The following is a 20,026-nucleotide window of genomic DNA, read 5'->3' as shown; positions in this document are numbered from 1 at the left end:
CGTAGACAAAAATGTTCCAATTGAAATGCAAAATTTTTGATCAGGAGAAGGCTGTACTGCAGAATTTAAAGAATGTAGGTATTAATTAAATATTTTTATATTTAATAAATAAAAATGGTGTATTATTACGTACACGAACACCAAGTATTGCTAGTATTTACAACAACCTTTACTTTGTAATTAAAATAATCTGTTTCCTAGAACAGAGTCCTCCTTGAAAAGCTGGCAGTAGCTCAGTTGGTTAAAAATTCATTGTGTTTTATGGACATTAAAGGATTATTAATGCGTTCACAAGGGTCAGCCAGTGAACACTGTCCTGAGTGAATTAAATCCAGTACAAATTCTGACTGCATGTTTCTTTTGTATCATTTTAATGTTATTCTTCTATGGACACCTAAGTTTCTCATTAGGTTTTCTTATTAAACGTTCGTGTGCATTTATCATTTTCCCTACGCTTATTACATGCCTCGTCCCGTCAGATCTTTGATTTGATCACCTTAGTGATATTTGGTGAATATTTTAAATTCACTGGTGGAATTATTCTTATTAGCCGGGCGTTAATTTTTTTACGTTTTCGTTGATTTTTCATGCACGTATTTTAGGAATTTTGTTAACGTACCGTACAAATGTTTTATTTGCAAAGATAAAATCCATTTTGTAATATTACGTGTATCACATACATCTTTTTTTGTGTTAAGACATGTTTTCTACAATTCTTTTAATGCCCGGTATATTCTGAGTATTTCTGTTATCAACATTATCATCATTGTTGCTTAATCCAGGCATAATTCTCGAATAACAGAGATTTCATCAACATTTCGCCTCTCGTAAGTGAACAAAAGCGAATGAACACTGACCCGAGCTGGACAATAAAATGAATGCGCGTGCAAGACGGCCGAGCTGCCTTCAAGAACCCGCCACATTCTGTCTCACGGCGGAAACTACTTACAGACTGTGTCAGGGTCGCACGTGCGGCCCAATCGTCTATCCACTGACACCGGGCAGGTTGTTGCTGCGGTAACCTGAAGGCTTATGTTCGGCGGGTAGGCTATATACCCAGTTCGAGTCATGGCCGAGTTACTTGCTATGGTATGAAGAAACAGGTGCAGAGATAAATAATTTGAGACCACCTCATTTCGAAACTGGACCTCCTCACCATCTTTAGAATTTGTATATGATTCAACGCTGTGTAAAATTCGCGGTTGAAAAAGAATCATTATAAAGCTACGAATAAAAAATATCTAGCCTTTATCTGTCTGTAATATTTTTGAGATGGTAAAGTTGCGTCATATTGTGATATAATAAATATATATTATTTAAATCTTGTCCGTCTAATCACAATAAATTCTTATTAAATATTAAAATATTACAATAATTAACATTTAAAATATTTAAAATATTAAATGATGTTCTTTATCGAAATATTCGATTTACATTAGACCATCGAATATTTCGATAAAGAACATCATTTAATATTTTAAATATTTTAAATGTTAATTATTGTAATATTTTAATATTTAATAAGAATTTATTGTGATTAGACGGACAAGATTTAAATAATATATACTGTAATATTTTATAAAATATTGCTCGACGCTAACTGGTATAGTGTCTTCAGTAACATTTCAAAGCCTTATTGAGTTTCTAACAAAGACGAGGGATACTCAACCTGGGGCCTGCGTAACATTATATCACTCTGTGAAAATAGTTAATTAATAATAAATAAATTAAATATTTACTATGATACAACTGTACTAAAGAAAATTATTAAATACTAATGTGCGAAACTATTTGTGACAACAGGCTAAGTTAGTAGCATTTTAATAAATTTCTATTCAGTTTGAACGAACTCGACCAGGCGGATCGCAATAGAGACTGTGGACCCACGTCTTAAAAGGCTGAGAATCTCCGCGTTACATGGACAAACTTGAGAGTTCGTACTTGACCTCAAACTGATGACTCTAAACGCATGAGCGTACATGAGAGAACAAAGATCAGTAAGGATGAGCTGTTTCCTGCTAAATCACGTCAGAAGCACAAAAATATTTTTCACGTGTTCCAGGAAATTATGGTATAATTAAATAAATGTTAAGATATGTACGTGTTAAATGACATTGACGTTCGTTTTACTTTTAATAAAACTTTCTTTAAATGTTGAAATAATTTGTTTTAGAATACGACTGTGTGTTTATTATCTTCAGTAACGGAGAGAAGAGGAAATGAATGCGTAGAGATCCGTTACATTATTGGAAAGCTTTCATACTAGAGTCAACAATTATTTTTTTATTTTGTTTCGTTAAAAATACACCATGCAGAGAAACGTTTTAAATTAAACGTGTATATCGATGAAGTTCGATTTTAGTTTCTTGTAAATTGGTTCTCATACGTAACCGACGGTTATCCAACTGGACAAAACTCTCTCCCGGTACCAAATACAAAGAAATCCTTTCAGTGCTTTCGGAAATAAATATGCGGACATATTTGTCCTCTGAGTTAAGTGTTTATTGGTGCAAATAACTTATACAAATTGTAAACAATTATTATTAAAGTTTTTAATACCAGGAACAATCTACAACCCTTCTAACTCTGTGGTCCAAGGTTTGAATGCCGCTGTCGGCGTGGTCGTAACCGTTTTTGTACGTGTTCCGTTGCCCCGAGGCCTTGCGAAAGGCCATTCACCCATCCTAGGAGCTCTACCACTTGTCTAATGGTGCAGTTTCAACAGTAATTCTAAATAGAATTTCGGCCTTGGAGTCTAATCCATGTAAACCGCAGAGAGAAAAAATAAAGTAAAACATTTGCCTTTATATCGCATCTCAAATAGTGACCCATCATCACTTTAAATTTTTAGTCGTCTAAGCTTGATTCATACACGTCAACATTGATCTTCTGGTTGGACATACGCCTCCATTTTCAGCCCTGAAGATGCGGACAGTTTGTTCCTCCGAAACGTTTGTATCTACCTACAAGTCTACATCGCGTTATAACCCGAAGACGAACACTGAAAACTTCAGGGTCATGAGAACCTCAAATATCGTATTGATTTAAATATATTTCCACGACAGCAGAATAATATATAAAAATATTACAAAATAATATAAATAATTTGTATATTAAAATAGATAGTGATTAATGAAAAATAACAGTTCGATTTAGAACAAGCATGCGTAATTTCGGAAATGAATAAAACACTTGCAAGATCTAGAAGTAGATGGGAGTAGGCCTGTTATATTGAAATATTCTTGAAGACAGAGTGTGGACTGGATTCATCTAGCTTTGTATAAGGTTCAATGGCGAGCTACCGTGAATATGATAATGATATTTCGGATTTTATATGAGGCAGAACAATTGAGATCGGCTGAGCGACTATTAGCTTCTGAAGAAACAGTCTACTGCAAGTAGTTAGTTACATTATGCGGAAAAAGAATAACAAATGATAGAAGATAGGAAACGAAGTTCACAAATGGACGATGATTTGTTCAGTGATAGAAGTTGATGGTTGAGAAGCCACGTAGAATTTTTGGTTTTGCTTTTGCTGTGGAGGAAATTTATTACGCATGCTGAAAAAAACGGCATTAATTTTTCACATAATCCGAAAGCCATTGAATTTCCGAAAAGAAAGGCGTTTGTGTGATGATGAATTTTTGACATCTTTCTAGACACGGAGGTATGTAAGTTGCTTAATGAAGTTGACCTTCATGGTTGGATTCTGGGTGAACTTGTTCCACGAAGACAGTGAAGCATACGCATTATGACACGTGTCGGGAATGAATCAGGGATATTTCTTCTGTCAGCAAAAATCCGCACTAGTTAGGCCTAACAATAGTGAAGTTGAGAATACGTTTTTCCTGGGTCCATTTACACCGATTAAACCAAACTACACATTTTATTAAACAAAGGCTTGTCGAGTAAGAAAGTAATAAAAAGATGATATCCTATGTATTATCACTAAATCTGATTAGTTTTATGAAAGACCGAGACTTTGAATCTCCTGCAATATCCCCCCTCCCAGGTCCCCGCGAAAGCGTCACTTGATTAGTATTGTTTACTGTAGATGTATGTTTGCAACAAATGAACATACGTACTCGGTTTGGTGCTCATGTTTTAGGGACTGGTTTGCCTTTGTGTGTACGTGGCACCTAAATTCTACTACCCGCAGTACAATACCGACCAAGAAGTTTCCCCTTCTTCAAGACGAGTAACGAATTTTAAGAGAGAGAAAGTTGTCTACTTCGTCAGCATTAATAAACTGTTCCTTATTCTTTAAAAAACAGCAATATTGAGACCAGGAAGATGGGTTAACTAGAACAGCTGGTTATTTGTTACTTGATATCTGAAAAACAAAACTAATTGTATCTATCACATATTCGGAAACTCCTTCATTGTTCATTATATTTCATATCCTGAAATTCCCAAAATGTCCTGATCCGTTTTGTAACATTGGATTAAAAGGATTTAGTATTGAAATTTATATAGGCCAACTAATATTGCTATTGGGTACAATATTTTAATAAGAAACCCGTTCAAAAGCATTTACTTGGTAAACTAACAATGTAATGGAACACAACATTAAGATAGACCTTCAGGAAATAGACTGTGAGGATAGGAATTGGAAAGAACTGGGCAAGATTGTGTTATTGTTATTTTTTCATTAATTACAATCATTCGTCAGTTAATTACATTTCTCTGTATTTTTTCATTACAAGTAACTGGAGCAGTGACTATGTTGTCAATAGATGGCTGTAATACGCAATAGAACGTCGGGTGGGTGTATTCATTAGTCCCGTTTCAAGGCCTTTTCTCATGAGGTGTTTAGCTGGTAATAAGCATATTTTTATTCTGCGTGTTAATCCAAAGCAGTCTGTCTTGAGTCGGATAGCTGAAATAGACACACAGGCAAGGAGACCTGTAGAAAGCCATTAACGTACCTTCGAATGTGTAATACACAAACGTAGTGGCAAATGTTTCGTTTCCACGCTGTCGAGTTCACTTTAATTCTGGCATGTCGCTAAATTGGACTGCGAATATCTCTACGGTGTTTTCGTGCTGGGAGACCGGGATCAAAATGAATAGAAACTGCACCTCCTCACCACTTAGTCATCCAGTTAACCGTCTGTTATATTTTTGGAACATTTGCAAATTTAAAAGTACGAGAGAGCAGATTAGATTCGGGGAGTGCTTGCATCACCCAGTTCAGAAGATTATTTATTATTTTACCCCTGTATCATATCTTAAACTGAAAGCTTATGATATCTTAAACTGAAAGCTTATGATATTCGGAATTTTTTTAACTGTTTTGTCTGGGTCAGAGATATCATCTCTCAACCTAACGTAAAAACATAGCTAAGCGGTTGCTCCAAGGATTGAGTTGTCGGTCGGTTTCATCAGTTTATTTTCTGTCGAGATGGCACCACAGGCAGAAAGTTTGGGAAATACAGATTTTAAATTCGGAAAATGTGCATCACGCAGCAACCATTTTGTAATACTAGACAGCTGGGGGCATGTTTTGCTTCTGCAGATAAGACGAGACTGATGAAAGTTAGTGCACATGACCTTGTGGCCGATACCGAAATTAAATTTACAAAACAAGCTGTTCGTGTGCACCATCTGTAGTCGGAATTGCAAAGCATTTGCAAACCTGATCAATTTTTTTTACAGACGTCCTTTTTCCTGTTTTCTGAGTCGTCTTTCGGAATTTCACACAGTCTTTGACAGTGTATCGTAAATTAAGCTGTGCTAGCTGTTTCATCTGCTTTTAAACGAAACTGTACCAGAAGCAACTTAGACTCCAACATCCAATGAAGAACGATGCAATATTGCAACGTCTACGTTATTTAAAGGTGCATTTGGCACGAAATGATGTAGTTAAAACAAACGTAGTTCGAAAACATGAGTGGGAAGTTAGATCAGGATCTTGAGAACACGTATTTCCAAATATTTTCTTCGTATTTTGGTGTGCAGTTGTTACAAGCGAAGGGGCCCTTTCTTTGAACTGAAGTTTCTTTGAATAAACTGCCCTGAAATAATGGAATTTTCTGCATGTGATGGTAGTTTTATGAAAGTATATTTGTTGTAACGCTGCCTACTGGCTTTATACATTTAACAGATTGCCACGCTGCGAAATGTTGGTGGACATAGATCGTTTTTGTTCTATACACGGTTTATGGTCCTCTAGGTATTATGACAGAGGCGGAGAAATGGAGAAAATAGGAGAGACGAACTCTTTTTATACGAAGATGAAAAGTCCTTTACAAATATAGTAAATCGATAGCACAAGTTAACGTATTTCATAGAATCGTAAATTCTGTTGTTGAATAATATTGCATATGGGTATGAAATAGCTTAATTTAATACTGCATGTTTTATTAAATGTGTGTAATATCAGCGCATGCTTTATATAAAAACGGTGGGTGTTAATTATAATTCCATTATGTAATGTATGAAATTTTATGACACTTGTGAAATTCGATGTTATTTTCAAATAAACTTATTGCTTTCGTTTAATGTCAGCATAAAACAAGATATTTATTTGTATACTAAACTATTAGGAGTACTCGTATTATCGTGTGTAGAGTCAATTAATTTTATTGCATTTTTATCAGTGCATTTTAAAATAAACTTTAAAAAAGACGACTGCCCAGTTTCGCTGCGCCTTAGTGGTATAGGCACCACGCTAGACACTTCTGACGGAGAAGTTGCCGCATTATCACGGCGTTACGTACAATCTGTGCTCTTCTCTAATGCACGAAATGCCACTAACCAATCAGCCAGCCATTCAGCTGATACAAGATAAAACAAAGAAAATAAAATCCAAAACAGGGAAATAAATAAATCAATAAAGTTTAGCCATTCAGAAGCTGACTGTCGCTCAGCTTCTGAAGCGATTTCCCGGTTTTTGTGGGTAAGATTTACTGCCTTGTAAGACTTGAGGTTCTCACAGCGGTGAATATGAAGATTTCTGTCTTCTGGGTTGTTGCGCTGTGTAGTCTGGTCGATGTTAACCAACGTTTCAGAGGTCATACTGCCTCCGTCATCAGGGCGATGAATATTCATCGCCCTGATGACGGAGGCAGTATGACCTCTGAAACGTTGGTTAACATCGACCAGACTACACAGCGCAACAACCCAGAAGACAGAAATCTTCATTTACTGCCTTGTTTACAAGCGCGGCTACTCACAGCGAACGAGATAAATTCCTGCAACGCAGAGAAGATGTTGGACCCTTGTAGCGTGAGTCCCAGAGTTGTTTAATAAAAAACTTCATAAAACAGAATAATGAAAAAGATGGATTGTGCATAAACTGAGGACATTCGAGAGATGTGGCGCTAAGACAGGGCGATGAATATTCATCGCCCTGATGACGGAGGCAGTATGACCTCTGAAACGTTGGTTAACATCGACCAGACTACACAGCGCAACAACCCAGAAGACAGAAATCTTCATTTACTGCCTTGTTTACAAGCGCGGCTACTCACAGCGAACGAGATAAATTCCTGCAACGCAGAGAAGATGTTGGACCCTTGTAGCGTGAGTCCCAGAGTTGTTTAATAAAAAACTTCATAAAACAGAATAATGAAAAAGATGGATTGTGCATAAACTGAGGACATTCGAGAGATGTGGCGCTAAGACAGATCTAAAACAGTAACAATTATTATTTATGCCTCAGAAATAGCCCCCAAACATGACACGGTTCTTTAAAAATATTATAATTTAATGCAGTAAGCCACATATTAGATTAGTATAATGTTTGTAAACTGTTATAATTCCAAATACCTGAAATAAATAACATGTTTAATAACAACACTCTATTAGCTATAACAACCCAATTTGAATCTCGTGTTTAATATAAACTAAATAAAAATGATGAGACCTTTTAATATATTTTCTGGTCTTCTGCCCCTTGAAGGAATACTGAAAACCACGAATACACCTTAGGCTATTTACCGTTAGATAAAAGGGTATTGTGAAGCGCACGTGATCCCTCAAGAATCAATTCTAAGAATTTGTTTTCCTTTACATTACGTTCTCAAAGTGTAGGCCTACTTTGCTACAGCGACCTTTGGTAAACTCTCTTGTTAGCATGCAGGCCGCTGTCCTTTGTTTCGAAATGGAAAGTTCACAGGAACCTTGGAAGCGCCAGGTCGCATTGGGGAGAATTTACAATGTAATGAACGTCTCTAAACTCATGACTAGAGAGACCCTGAAATCGAATTCACTGTCTGGTTTCTCGCGTAAGTCATTCCTATATTTATTAGAACTGAAATAAAACTATCATTATCATTGCGTTGTAAGCATTATTTACAATGAATAACTACAACATTATATTTTTTAAAAGACACATAACTTGATCTGAACCCTCAACACGTCGTAAGTGAAGAACAGAATTTGAAGGTGTTCAGGAAGAGGGCAATGAAGAATATACTTAAATTTAAGCCAAGTATTTTAAAGGAAATTTCACTAAATCGACCAGAATACTTCTTGAAAATCTGATAATCACTCAGCTGTTCAGAAAATGGACTGCGTATCATAGAATGTTAAGGTTCATCACAGAGTTTGCAAGAGCCCGGAAGCATATGTTATTAGGATGCTGAAACCAAAATGTATGAGATGGGTGAGACATGGCGCATCTAATGTTTCAGTTAGGAAGCTTGAAGGACAGACCACTTGAAAGACCTATGAGTAGATGGAAGATAATATTGATCTTAGAACAATGCTACATGAACTTACTTAGTACTAGAAATTACTTTCTCTTTCTGAAGACGCTGTTGGACATTATGGTTCAATAAAGAAGCGAATTAGTTTACTTGTTGAATACTTTCTAACGTTTCAAACAGGACCGCTTACATATAGACCACTTGATTAAAGGTGGCAAAAATATTAATTTTTGTCTTCATGAAAAAGAAGTATTATCTTTCCCATAGTGAGTTTTAGATATTTCTTTGAATGATGATGTGTGGTATGGATACCATTCGTGTTTCTAGCAAAGGAGTTGGCATATGTACATGTTACTGCACAAATTCGCTGAAGAAACATTTTTCCACAAATTTCACTAAGCCAAAATTACAAAAATCACAAAATAAATTTGAATAAGATAAAATAATTTATTTGAAACCTGAACTTTGAACTTAACTTTCACTGCCACCTACAACCGTTCGTGTTACTAATTCCCTTCCACTTGATGACTTTTAGACAGTACTTCGCCCACTTTTGTCTGTGATGGAAAACTGGGAGAAGCTCAATATTTATAACGGGTACGATATTTATGTACCAAAAACATTCGAATGAAAGAATTATATTTAGAATAGAGTGTCTACCCTGTGTTCTCATATTTTCGAAAACACTGTCTCTGTACACTTCGTTTAAAAAATGTAACCTCTCTAAGGAATAGATAACAAGTAGTTTTCTTAGATGACACCATTAATCACATGCAAACCCCTCAATTACCATAATGTCTGATTACACTTTAAACATTTAGGGCACTGGAATGATATCCATGTCATAGAACTGAATAATTACCACGTGCTCTGAGATCATCAACTCTGTTCAGACATTTTAAAATTCTTACGGGCGCCCTTCTGAGGACATCATTGTGCCCGCGAAGATATTGTTCACAATCCCTACCCTACGTCGTCTGGAAAATCCAGTGGTTGTATATCGACCACAGTCACATTTCAGATTATGTTTTGTCTTAAGTAGACGAGCCATCGGAACACATTAATTATGTCAGACTGGTAGAATCAGCCCGCCAACTAAGTTTCGTAGTAGTTAACATTGACCATTTTATCTATAAGTAATAAAAATGTTAACAATTACAAAACCAAAAATACATTAATTAACCGCATTTTGAATATTTGCCGAACAATTGGGTGATTTTCTGGTTTCGCCATTGTCAGAATCTGACGGTGATTTTTGATACACATAAAGGTTAACGAACGATGTGATAGCAGATTAATAAGTTTTAATACAACTAATACTGAAGTCCGCCATTAGACACGATCCTGGGCCAGTTTCGCTCGCCTCCCGTCTTCACAATGTATTTTCCATAGATCCATCTTAATGTTCTCCCCATAATTGCCTCGATCTTTAAAATAAACTCTTTTCCTAGAGGTTCCTCATCGAATCTTTTTTCACATAAATATGGCCACTACAACCTTTCTGATTATATATGCTACAGGACATTATATTTTTCCCCCTTGAAAACAACAGGCTCATACGAAATCTGCATCGTATTGGGTCTCATAATATGGCGAAGCAGAACTTGGATTATTAAACCCAGGAATTAACAAAGCATACCAACTCCTGAATTCCATCACGTATACCGTACGCTGAAAATTATTCACAATGCCCCATGAAATGATTCCTATTTTAGGACAACGGATAAGGCGTTGTAACGCAGAATTTAAGCCTAAGCACGTGCCACTATATGCCGTCCTTGGGCGAGGCGGGTAGGGCATCTACACGTGGCATCCATATTGCTGTCCTTGCCACGTGGACCTGGGGCATTGACCTCTCTACACACTGCATCCCTGTGCTAGGCGGACGAAACAGGAACGGAGGGCGGGCCTCAAGGACCACGGCTCCTCAGCTCTTTGTGACCCAGATCAACGCTCATCTTCCAAATTCGAGGCTAATTACAACGGAGATTAGACGGTAATCGAGCCTCGGTGTTGTTACAAGAAAAGCCCTGCAACTTCGGCGGAAATGGCGTCCAGTGTTTAAGCATTTAATGAAACCTGATAGCACTGAACAAAAGAGTAGTGTTCTGTAATACTACACCATTCATAACAAGTATACAAAACTGGACGAAGTTCAACACATTGTGACTCCTTCATCAAACAGGACATTGTACATATCTGGAGCGGTCGAAGTCTGCTTTTCCTTTAAAGCGTACTTTGTTTCGATGAAAATAAAAATATTATTTCTAATTTTGTGCTTCAGTAACACGACATGATTGTGCGTCTCCACGCACTATCATGTCGTGTTACTGGATGTAAGACCTCGGTAATAGATAAGAGATCCTTATACATCACTCTCTTTACGTACAACTAAATAAATTCTTCTTCTTTATTTTGTGTCTTACTTTAATTCGCCATGTCCTGTGGATAATCAGGTGACGTTTTGAATATGCCCATGATTACAACATATACTTGTTATGTATTGTTGACTATTTGCTTGCTACAATGAAAAAGAAACCTTCAACCCCCATAGAAGAAACACAGAGAGGCTGTGGACAGAGCGGGAGTTTACGCGAATGTAGTCTTGTTTGGGTACAACTGGTGACAGGACCTTCCACTTCTGGTGCTATCGATCCGCGAGGTCAATGCCTCCTTTCTCCCAGCACTCCGAAGTCGACACGTGTATGCCACCACTCGTGACGTCATCCCTCATCAAGATGAAAATCTCAACAACTGCCGAGGTGGTCTTGATGGTAGGAATTTCGCTCGGCTTCTCTTCTTTTGGTGGTATCAGGTTTCATCAACATGTTCTCATAGCTGCGTGCCGTACGTAATTTCCAAGCACAAGAACTGGCCATCGTATATAACAATTCTCTGTATCACAAGCGTGAAAAATAAAATTGTTTTCGCTATTGTAAGCATTGTACAACAGGACGTTAATATGGAAGATCCATTGTGTAAAGTTAATTAATTAAGTAATAAAATAGCACATAAACTAGTAATTAGGTGGGTCTAGATGTAAACACAGGGAAAATTAAGTGTATGTTGATGTCTCGTTACCAGAATTCAGGGCAAAGTCATATCATAAAGCTACTGAATCCTTCGAAAATGTGGCAAAGTTAAGATATTTGAGAGTGACAGTAACAAATCAAAATTTTATTCGTGAAGAAATTAAGAGCAGATTAAATTCTGGTAATGCTTGCTACCATTCAGTTCAGAAACTTTTGTCTTTTCGACTGCTGTCTAAAAACGTACAGATTAAAATATACAAAACTATTATTTCTCCTGTAGTTTTGTATGGGTGTGAAACTCGGTCTCGGACACTAAGGGAGGAACGCAGAGTGAGGATGCTTAGTTTGAGAAGAGGGTGCTGCGGAGAATATTTGGACCTAAGAAGGAAGAACTACGAGGTGCGATCGAAAGGTTTCAAGACTGCGCCTATAAAAACCTGTACACTTATCTCAGGTATTAAATTCATCCATCACTCTCGAAGTAGTTCCCCTGGGAGTGAACACAACGATCCCAGCGCCGCTGCCAAGCCTGGAAGCATCCCTGGAAATTTTTCTTTGTCAGCCTGTCAAGCACCATCTGCGATTCTGCCTGAATCTCTTCTATCGTCTCAAATCTCCTTCCCTTTAGCTGAATTTTCATCCTTGGGAAGAGGAAGAAGTCACACGGAGCTTAGAAAGAAGTTGGGGTCGGTTCTTGCAAGATCTTTGAGCTCCTGACAAACGAGAAGTCGATTCTGCTTCTGGTCCTCAGACAGGATGCGTCGCATGTGGAGTTCTTCCTTTAGAATCAGCTGACAGGTCCCATAGCCTATCCCAACAATGTCGCACAAGTCGTTGATGGTACGACGTCGATCTTCGTGAATGGCCTGCCGAATCTTCGTAACATTTTCGGGCGTTGTGCTCGAAGATGGTCGTCCAGAACGCTCGTCATCATCGACAGAGGTTCGGCCATTTTTAAAACGTGAATGCCACACAAAAGTTTGTGCACGACCCATTGCGGACTCCCCAAATGCTTGCTTTAGCATTTCATAGGTTTCCGTAGCCGTTTTGGCGAGTCTTTGGCAAAATTTGATTTGTTCATGAAAATCCGCCATTCCGAAATCGCAGGAGGGTCGGTGTAATGCACTACCAAAACGCACGTAACTAAGAAACAAATGCTAATTCGATGATGCCGGCTGGCACACTGATTCACTATGAATGTAGGCCGCACCCCCTAGCGGCAGAAACTCGTACTACATCCGGTTCGCCCTCTATTGACACAGTCTGGAAACTTTCCGATCGCACCTCGTACTAGGAGGTTCAGGAAGTTTCATAATGAGGAGCTTCATAATTTGTACTCCTCGCCAGATACAATTAGAATGTTCAAGTCAAGGAGGATGAGTTGGGCAGGGCATGGGAAGGAAGAGGAATGCATCCAGGGCTTTGGTGGGCAAACCAGAAGGAAAGAGATCACTAGAAATACCTAGACGTAGGTGGGAGGATAATATTAAAATGGATCTAAGAGACATAGGATAGGGTAGTATGGACTGGATTCATTTGGCTCAGGATGCGGACCAGTGTCGTCGGGTTCTTGTAAACCTTTGGGTCCCCAAAAACGTTGGAAATTTCTTTAGTGGCTGAGTGACTATTGGCATCTTAGGAAGGACTCGGCTCCATGAAGTAAGTCATAACATAGTGTGAGCTAGAGGAAGGCTAACGAAGGGAAGGAATAAAAAAAAGGCGGAAAAGTGTAGCGAATGATGGGCGTTGTGTTAAGCCGCCGCAGTAATTCAGTGAATGATGGATTACTACCTGGACAACCGGGATTCGATTCCTTGACCTGCTGTGTGAACGGCTATGCTGTCTTATTTGAAGTTGCTTTCTTCAGTCGTTTGAGGTCGTTGCCAATATAGAGCCTCGTATACTTCGGTACAACCTCCTTGTGTAGCCCGGTGTTAAGAGGGCACAACCTAAATAAATAAATAAATAAATATTCCTATATATTTAGCATTCGCCTGGCAATAACAAATTTAAACGAAATCTATTGAATAGTTTCTGAGATGCAATTGTATGGCCTAACGACAGACTAACACGAACTCCTCATAATACAGTTATTTTTCAGTAAGTATAGATAACAAATGAAAACTTTCCGGTGTTCGGAATTGACGTAATCACGCGTAATACTTAATGCGTCTGAGTCACTTGAACTCTCGCACAGACTGTACAGTTATTCACAGAATTAGTTGGGGCATTGCGTCAGAATTTGCCCTAATACAAAAACCGTTATCCGTTGCCATGGCTACACATAAAAGATATTAATAATGCTAACACTGGATAATGCTATGAGAATTAAGCTACAGCATCTCAGAAGTCAATATAAATAACCGAATAAATAATAATTGGAACTGGAAAACGTCCGTAAACTGGGTTTACATTTAGTGCACACAAATTTCTTGTGCTGAATAAACAAAATGGATGTGCACGTTGAGGAACGTGATTGGTGTTTTCGTTAAATTTTCGATTGAATGCTCTTTGTACGGTTTTAAAGGCGATTCAGTATGTATGTCTATTTGCGTCTGTATAAAATTCAATTTCAAAATTCAAAACTCCAACAGTTGGTAAAATTAAATCTATATGCTTAACTGTAAAGGGATCTAAAAAAGACAAACTTTTTACATGAGAACTGTGAGTTAAAAAACGAAAAAATATACCAGGCTGTAAAATAAGTCTGAGAAAACGTTTGGTGAGTTATTACATAAGAGCGAAACATTAAATGTTATGAAAAAATACTAGGCTCTAAAACGGGCTGAATGTTTCTTGTAGAATTATGTTTCAGGTTGGCACGGCTGTACGAGGTGCGATCGGAAAGTTTCCAGACTGTGTCAATAGAGGGCGAACCGGATGTAGTACGAGCTTCTGCCTTTAGGGGGTGCGGCCTACATTCATAGTGAATCAGTGTGCCAGCCGGCATCGTCGAATTAGCATTTGTTTCTTAGTTACGGGCGTTTTGGTAGTGCATTACACCGACCCTCCTGCGATTTCGGAATGACGTGTGCATCAAATTTTACCAAAGACTCGCCAAAACGGCTACGGAAACCTATGAAATGCTAAAGCAAGCATTTGGGGAGTCCGCAATGGGTCGTGCACAAACTTTTGTGTGGCATTCACGTTTTAAAAATGGCCGAACCTCTGTCGATGATGACGAGCGTTCTGGACGACCATCTTCGAGCACAACGCCCGAAAATGTTACGAAGATTCGGCAGGCCATTCACGAAGATCGACGTCGTACCATCAACGACTTGTGCGACATTGTTGGGATAGGCTGTGGGACCTGTCAGCTGATTCTAAAGGAAGAACTCCACATGCGACACATCCTGTCTGAGGACCAGAAGCAGAATCGACTTCTCGTTTGTCAGGAGCTCAAAGATCTTGCAAGAACCGATCCCAAATTCCTTTCTAAGCTCCGTGTGACTTCTTCCTCTTCCCAAAGATGAAAATTCAGCTAAAGGGAAGGAGATTTGAGACGATAGAAGAGATTCAGGCAGAATCGCAGATGGTGCTTGACAGGCTGACAAAGAAAGATTTCCAGGGATGCTTCCAGGCTTGGCAGCGGCGCTGGGATCGTTGTGTTCACTCCCAGGGGAACTACTTCGAGGGTGATGGATGAATTTAATACCTGAGATAAGTGTACGGGTTTTTATAGGCGCAGTCTGGAAACTTTCCGATCGCACCTCGTAAGTATGAAGATGGCTGTCTTCTGGGAAGTTGCGTCGTGTAGTCTGGTAGAAAATGGAGGAAGAAAGCATCTCTGAAACGTCGATAAACTTCTACCAGATTACACGACGCAACATCCCAGAAGACAGCCATCTTCATGCTTTTAAATGGTATGATATGTTACGATCATGTGTATGAGGCCGATGTGGAATGTTTTCGCAAAAAGACTGATTACGGGATGGACGACGGATTTCGAATCCCGGCAGGGACAGGGCTAATTTTCTTCGCCCTTAAGCATACCAGATGTGGGATTGACCAAGCATTTTTTTCGATGGGTACTGGGTTTTCTTCCCAGGGAGCTTGAAACTGAGTTCACTTTCTTCTAGTGTCGAGGTTAAGAAAGCATGAATCTTGACATCCATTGCCACATACATCTTCCTGAAGTGACTTTGAAGCCCAGGAAAGACAGATTATTTTGGCGGTGCACGAAACAATAAATCGATAGGTTCATGGTTCGGATTCCACCTGAGGCACAGTAATTTCTGACAGATTTTTCTCGCTTCCTCTGGACTTATAATGGAACTTGAAGAAGGCCACAGTGGTTTCCAAGTTCATTTCTGCTTCACCGTTCAAATTCTCCTCGTACTTTCAAGTGTTTGCTAGACAGCCAGTGATAGATTGAAAACGTCGTGGATGCAAGCTGTACATATCCCTGAGTTTACTTGGAGGTCTGGGAAAAACCACGAACAAGCTCAGACACAATAGTCATCCCTCTTAGGACCTCCAGAATATGTAGCAAGGCTTAATCAGTCGTCCACTTCGTTTGCACTTCGCAAGAAAGAACAGCGTGTTGTATTTTGAAGAGGTCTATTGTATTCAAATACGGAATGCTAATGAAGGGTCAGGCTGTGAACTTGTGAAGGGGTTGGCTGCATTTTGTTAGGGAATATCAGTCAAAACTTGCTTTCGTTTAGAACGGAATACAGACGGGCATAAACCGTGAAAGTGAACTCTGGTACACAGAGGAAGTGTGACCAGGTCTCTGTGCGAACAATTTGGCTTGACCTTACTTGTGGATCAGCGGGTCGAGGTAGCCTAGCAGTCAGGGTGAGGGCAGCAAGCGCGCAGCATCTCCCCACACCACCGCCTGCCACGTGGAGAGACTGGTGCTGCCTCCACGTGTCGCTCTGGCAAGCAGCGAGCTAAGGGTCATTGAACTTGTTCCTGAGTCAAACCCGGCCACATTGCGACGATTGAATGGGCCACACGCACTGCTGGTGGGCCAAGGTCGATGTGCGTGCGTGTGCCTTTCATGCTGCCTAATCTCACACCGCGTTCCTTGAATATCCATTTCAACACTACAGTCGCATCTACGTCCGGGTCTGACGGAAATGTTTTCACACATTTCTCATCTCCACCGTGTGTGCTGCAGAAACCGCCTTCTCATCCTTCTTTATTTGATAAGCTTAATAATATTTGTTGAATAATGCAAATTATTATGGGGTCTCCGCCATCCTTCTGCTGCGTCCTGTCTCTTAAGGCCAGATGTTCTCCTCATGTACTCCTTTCCTCAAGCCTTCAGGACAAATACTTTAATATTTTAAACTAGTTAACGGTCATTTCCTTCCACATTCTTTGTAATTTATTATTTAATAATCATCCTATGATTTCACGTAAAGTAGTTCTAACTGTTCAAAGCATTATTGTTAATGAAACCAAAAAATAAATAACGCATAAACCCTTTTGAGACACTCTACGATCTAGAGAGAAGGCACTTCTAATGTTGTCGCTGTTGAGCCAAGTTATATAAGTGGCTGCTGGATGAATGGGTGGGAAACAATTCCAAAAAGGGTGGTATACTTCCTTCTGCCACAGCAACCAAATAAGTTTTGAACACACCCAGCCTGGAATGTATTTACTTTGTACCAGCAGTTCATTTCCCGGGGTTAAAACACACTCTTCTTTGTAGTGTAGAGTTTAAGAATGCGTGGAGATTCTGTACTCCTCAAAACGCTTTCATGGCGTGTGCTTAATCAAGCACAAGGACATCTCTGATTTTTGTCTCTTGTTCTGTTGTTATTGTTTTGGATCATTGAGAACAAAGTTTTCTTTGAAACGTTGGAAGTGTTGCTTTTTGAATGGTCACATTCACGCTCCGACAGCTTTATCCCCTGAACACATCTTGTGCTCGTTTGCCGGGTGAGTCATTGCGATGGGGCAGTGCAGGACGACCGTGAGGGGCGGGGGTGAAGGAGTTGTGTGAGATTGCACAAGTCCTGGCATAAGGAGCATCGCGCTCCACGTGGGAGAGGACAAGGACCCCACACCAAAACTACAAGTTAAGCGCACGGAGGTGGAAAGGGGAAATGTGGAATTGTTGACACGTGGAGAGGTCAGCAAGGCAACGAACTCTATCCTAAATTCAGCCACCATTTCACTTTATCTCTCTTTGAAGTCCATGTTTATATATTGTTATTTTTTTATTTATGCAATCACCAAATGGAATAAAGGTCTTATCCGTCTTCTGTTGTCATGAACTTCGGTCCACTGACCACTGTAATGAAGCTTTAGTTGAATTGATTGTTATGGTTTGCAAGCACATTAAGCTAAGTATTACATTGGTCTGACGAAGAAGAAAAGTAAACTTCTGGAAGTAAAATAAGAACTACATTCTTGACTGTTACGACCTGCTTTAATAATTATTGTAAATGAATTATTATGAAACATTTTCCATGACGAGTTATTAATGGAAGTGTTATTAGTAAGCTCCTTGAATCTTCATGTCAGGAGTTGAACTGAATTCAGTTGAAGATGGCTGTCTTCTGGGTTGTAGCGCTCTGAAGTCTGGTAGAAATTTACCGTCGTTTGAGAGGTCTTTGCTGTCTCCATCATCAGGGCGATGAGGAAGCATGGTGGAGTTAGCAAGCACCTCTGAAACGACGGTAAATTTCTACCAGACATCGTACTTACCGCTGTGAGAACCTCAAATCCTGCTTGGACTTAGTTGATTCACGATAGAATCCAGTGTTTTAAAGATGTTAATAAATCTTGCGGTTCATTATTGTTGGATTATAAACTTATATTACCTAAATATTATATTAAATATGTAAGATTTCTAGGACTGGAAGTCTGTGTAATTAAAACGTAGGCTTTATGATTTCTGCTTGGAAGTCTTTTTAAACATTTTAACTTCATATATAGCAGGAGCAACAATGCACTGATGCAAACAAAAATAATAAGTACTTTTACTATACAGAATGAACACGAAGTACCTCTGCGGTTTCAAATATTTATTTAACAAAAAACTAAACATTGTATATAAACTAAACATACATCACTGGGAAATGAACTTCAGAATTCTTTTGTTCAAAGCTGGTAGAGAAATCTAACAATGGGTACTGGGAGCGTAAATCTGAAGTTCTCCTTCCACTGATGTAAGATTTATTTCTGTAAACAGTTTCGTTTTTATTAAGTAAATATTTGAATCTGCACAGATCATTTGTGTTCCCCGTATATAGCTCATACCAAACTTACCATAATTGGACGAAATATGTTTCTTCGTTCATTTAGCAATGGTCTGCCAACTGAACAGGTTATAGTTATACCGTCGACTGGTAGGACTACAGTGATGATGAATACAAAGGCGGTCGTGACTTATTTTAAGATAATGTTCCAGTATTTTCTTGGAAAGACTGAATGAAATCACAACCAGGATGGAATTTGTTAATAGGTTTCAAACAAAATGTGGACGAATATGAGTTTAATTTACGTCACTTTATACATTTCGTGCAAACAATTCGTTAAAAATTATCATCACGGAAGAACCGAAGTATAAAGGATCAAAGACAAACCTGATAATGAAATTACTAACTGATTTACTAGTGGAGCACAGTTCATTTGTTCCTTCTTAGAAGTTAATAGTAGCTTGGAATTACCCTTCTTTTATGGAATTCAAAGGTTAAATCCTCGCATCTTTTCCCCTTAAGATAATACTTTGATGCCGTTATTTAGGTTTCCCAAGTGTAATTTTCCTTTTCATTGTTACCGACCAAAGCGTCGTATGCTTTTCTTATCTCTCCCATGGATGCTATGTGTTATGCTTCTTTATTTGATCATCTGGTGTACTTACCCAACTCAATGAACTGGAAACCGTCTTGAAAAGATGATAGTTGCTCAAATGATCAGGAAATCCCCAGCTCTCAAGAGCTCACAAAGGAAATGTTTTAAGTAACAGCTACTGCGTAGGATTATGAACCCCAGCTGCACTCCGAAGCTGTAAGATCACCCCATATTAGTTTCTTACGAGCGATTATTCAACATATTTCCAACTACCCTCTTTATTAAGTGGATATTTTATCCATCCACCTGCAACCTGAAGACTTGTCATGACGTCAGAAATAACTTTCCTTTGTAAATGTATTTAAATAGTGCCGAAGTATTTTTAATGTGAATGTTTTTTCTGTGCACTTTGAAGATCTTTAAGGTTTGTACCTGTCTTAAATTAACGGACAAATTTTAAATAAACGACAAATTATCCTTCAACAGGCTGCAGTCAGGCATGAAGAACGCCTTGTAATAATCAGATAGGCAATCTGTCTAACAGACGTGGTGTAGAAGTTGCCGTGAATGCACGGCGACGACTATAAG

At 38.8% G+C, this 20,026-nt stretch overlaps 1 long non-coding RNA gene across 1 annotated transcript in view; it reads left to right on the top strand.

The window, feature by feature from the left end:
- The window catches only part of LOC110837481 (uncharacterized), a 58,566-nt gene extending 43,533 nt beyond the window's left edge, over positions 1–15,033 (top strand). The window contains exon 3 of the long non-coding RNA XR_015535301.1: positions 14,502–15,033. This is a non-coding gene — a long non-coding RNA (uncharacterized LOC110837481). The remainder of the gene's footprint in view (positions 1–14,501) is intronic.
- The last annotated feature ends 4,993 nt before the right edge of the window (positions 15,034–20,026 follow it).

Source organism: Zootermopsis nevadensis, unplaced genomic scaffold (genome assembly GCF_977971745.1).
Source record: "Zootermopsis nevadensis isolate Lab colony 2312 unplaced genomic scaffold, Znev_1.0 Znev_ptg000016l, whole genome shotgun sequence".
Classification (NCBI taxonomy): Eukaryota; Metazoa; Arthropoda; class Insecta; order Blattodea; family Termopsidae; genus Zootermopsis; species Zootermopsis nevadensis.
Note: the sequence above shows the minus strand (reverse complement) of the source record. Positions and strands in the feature narration are given on the sequence as shown.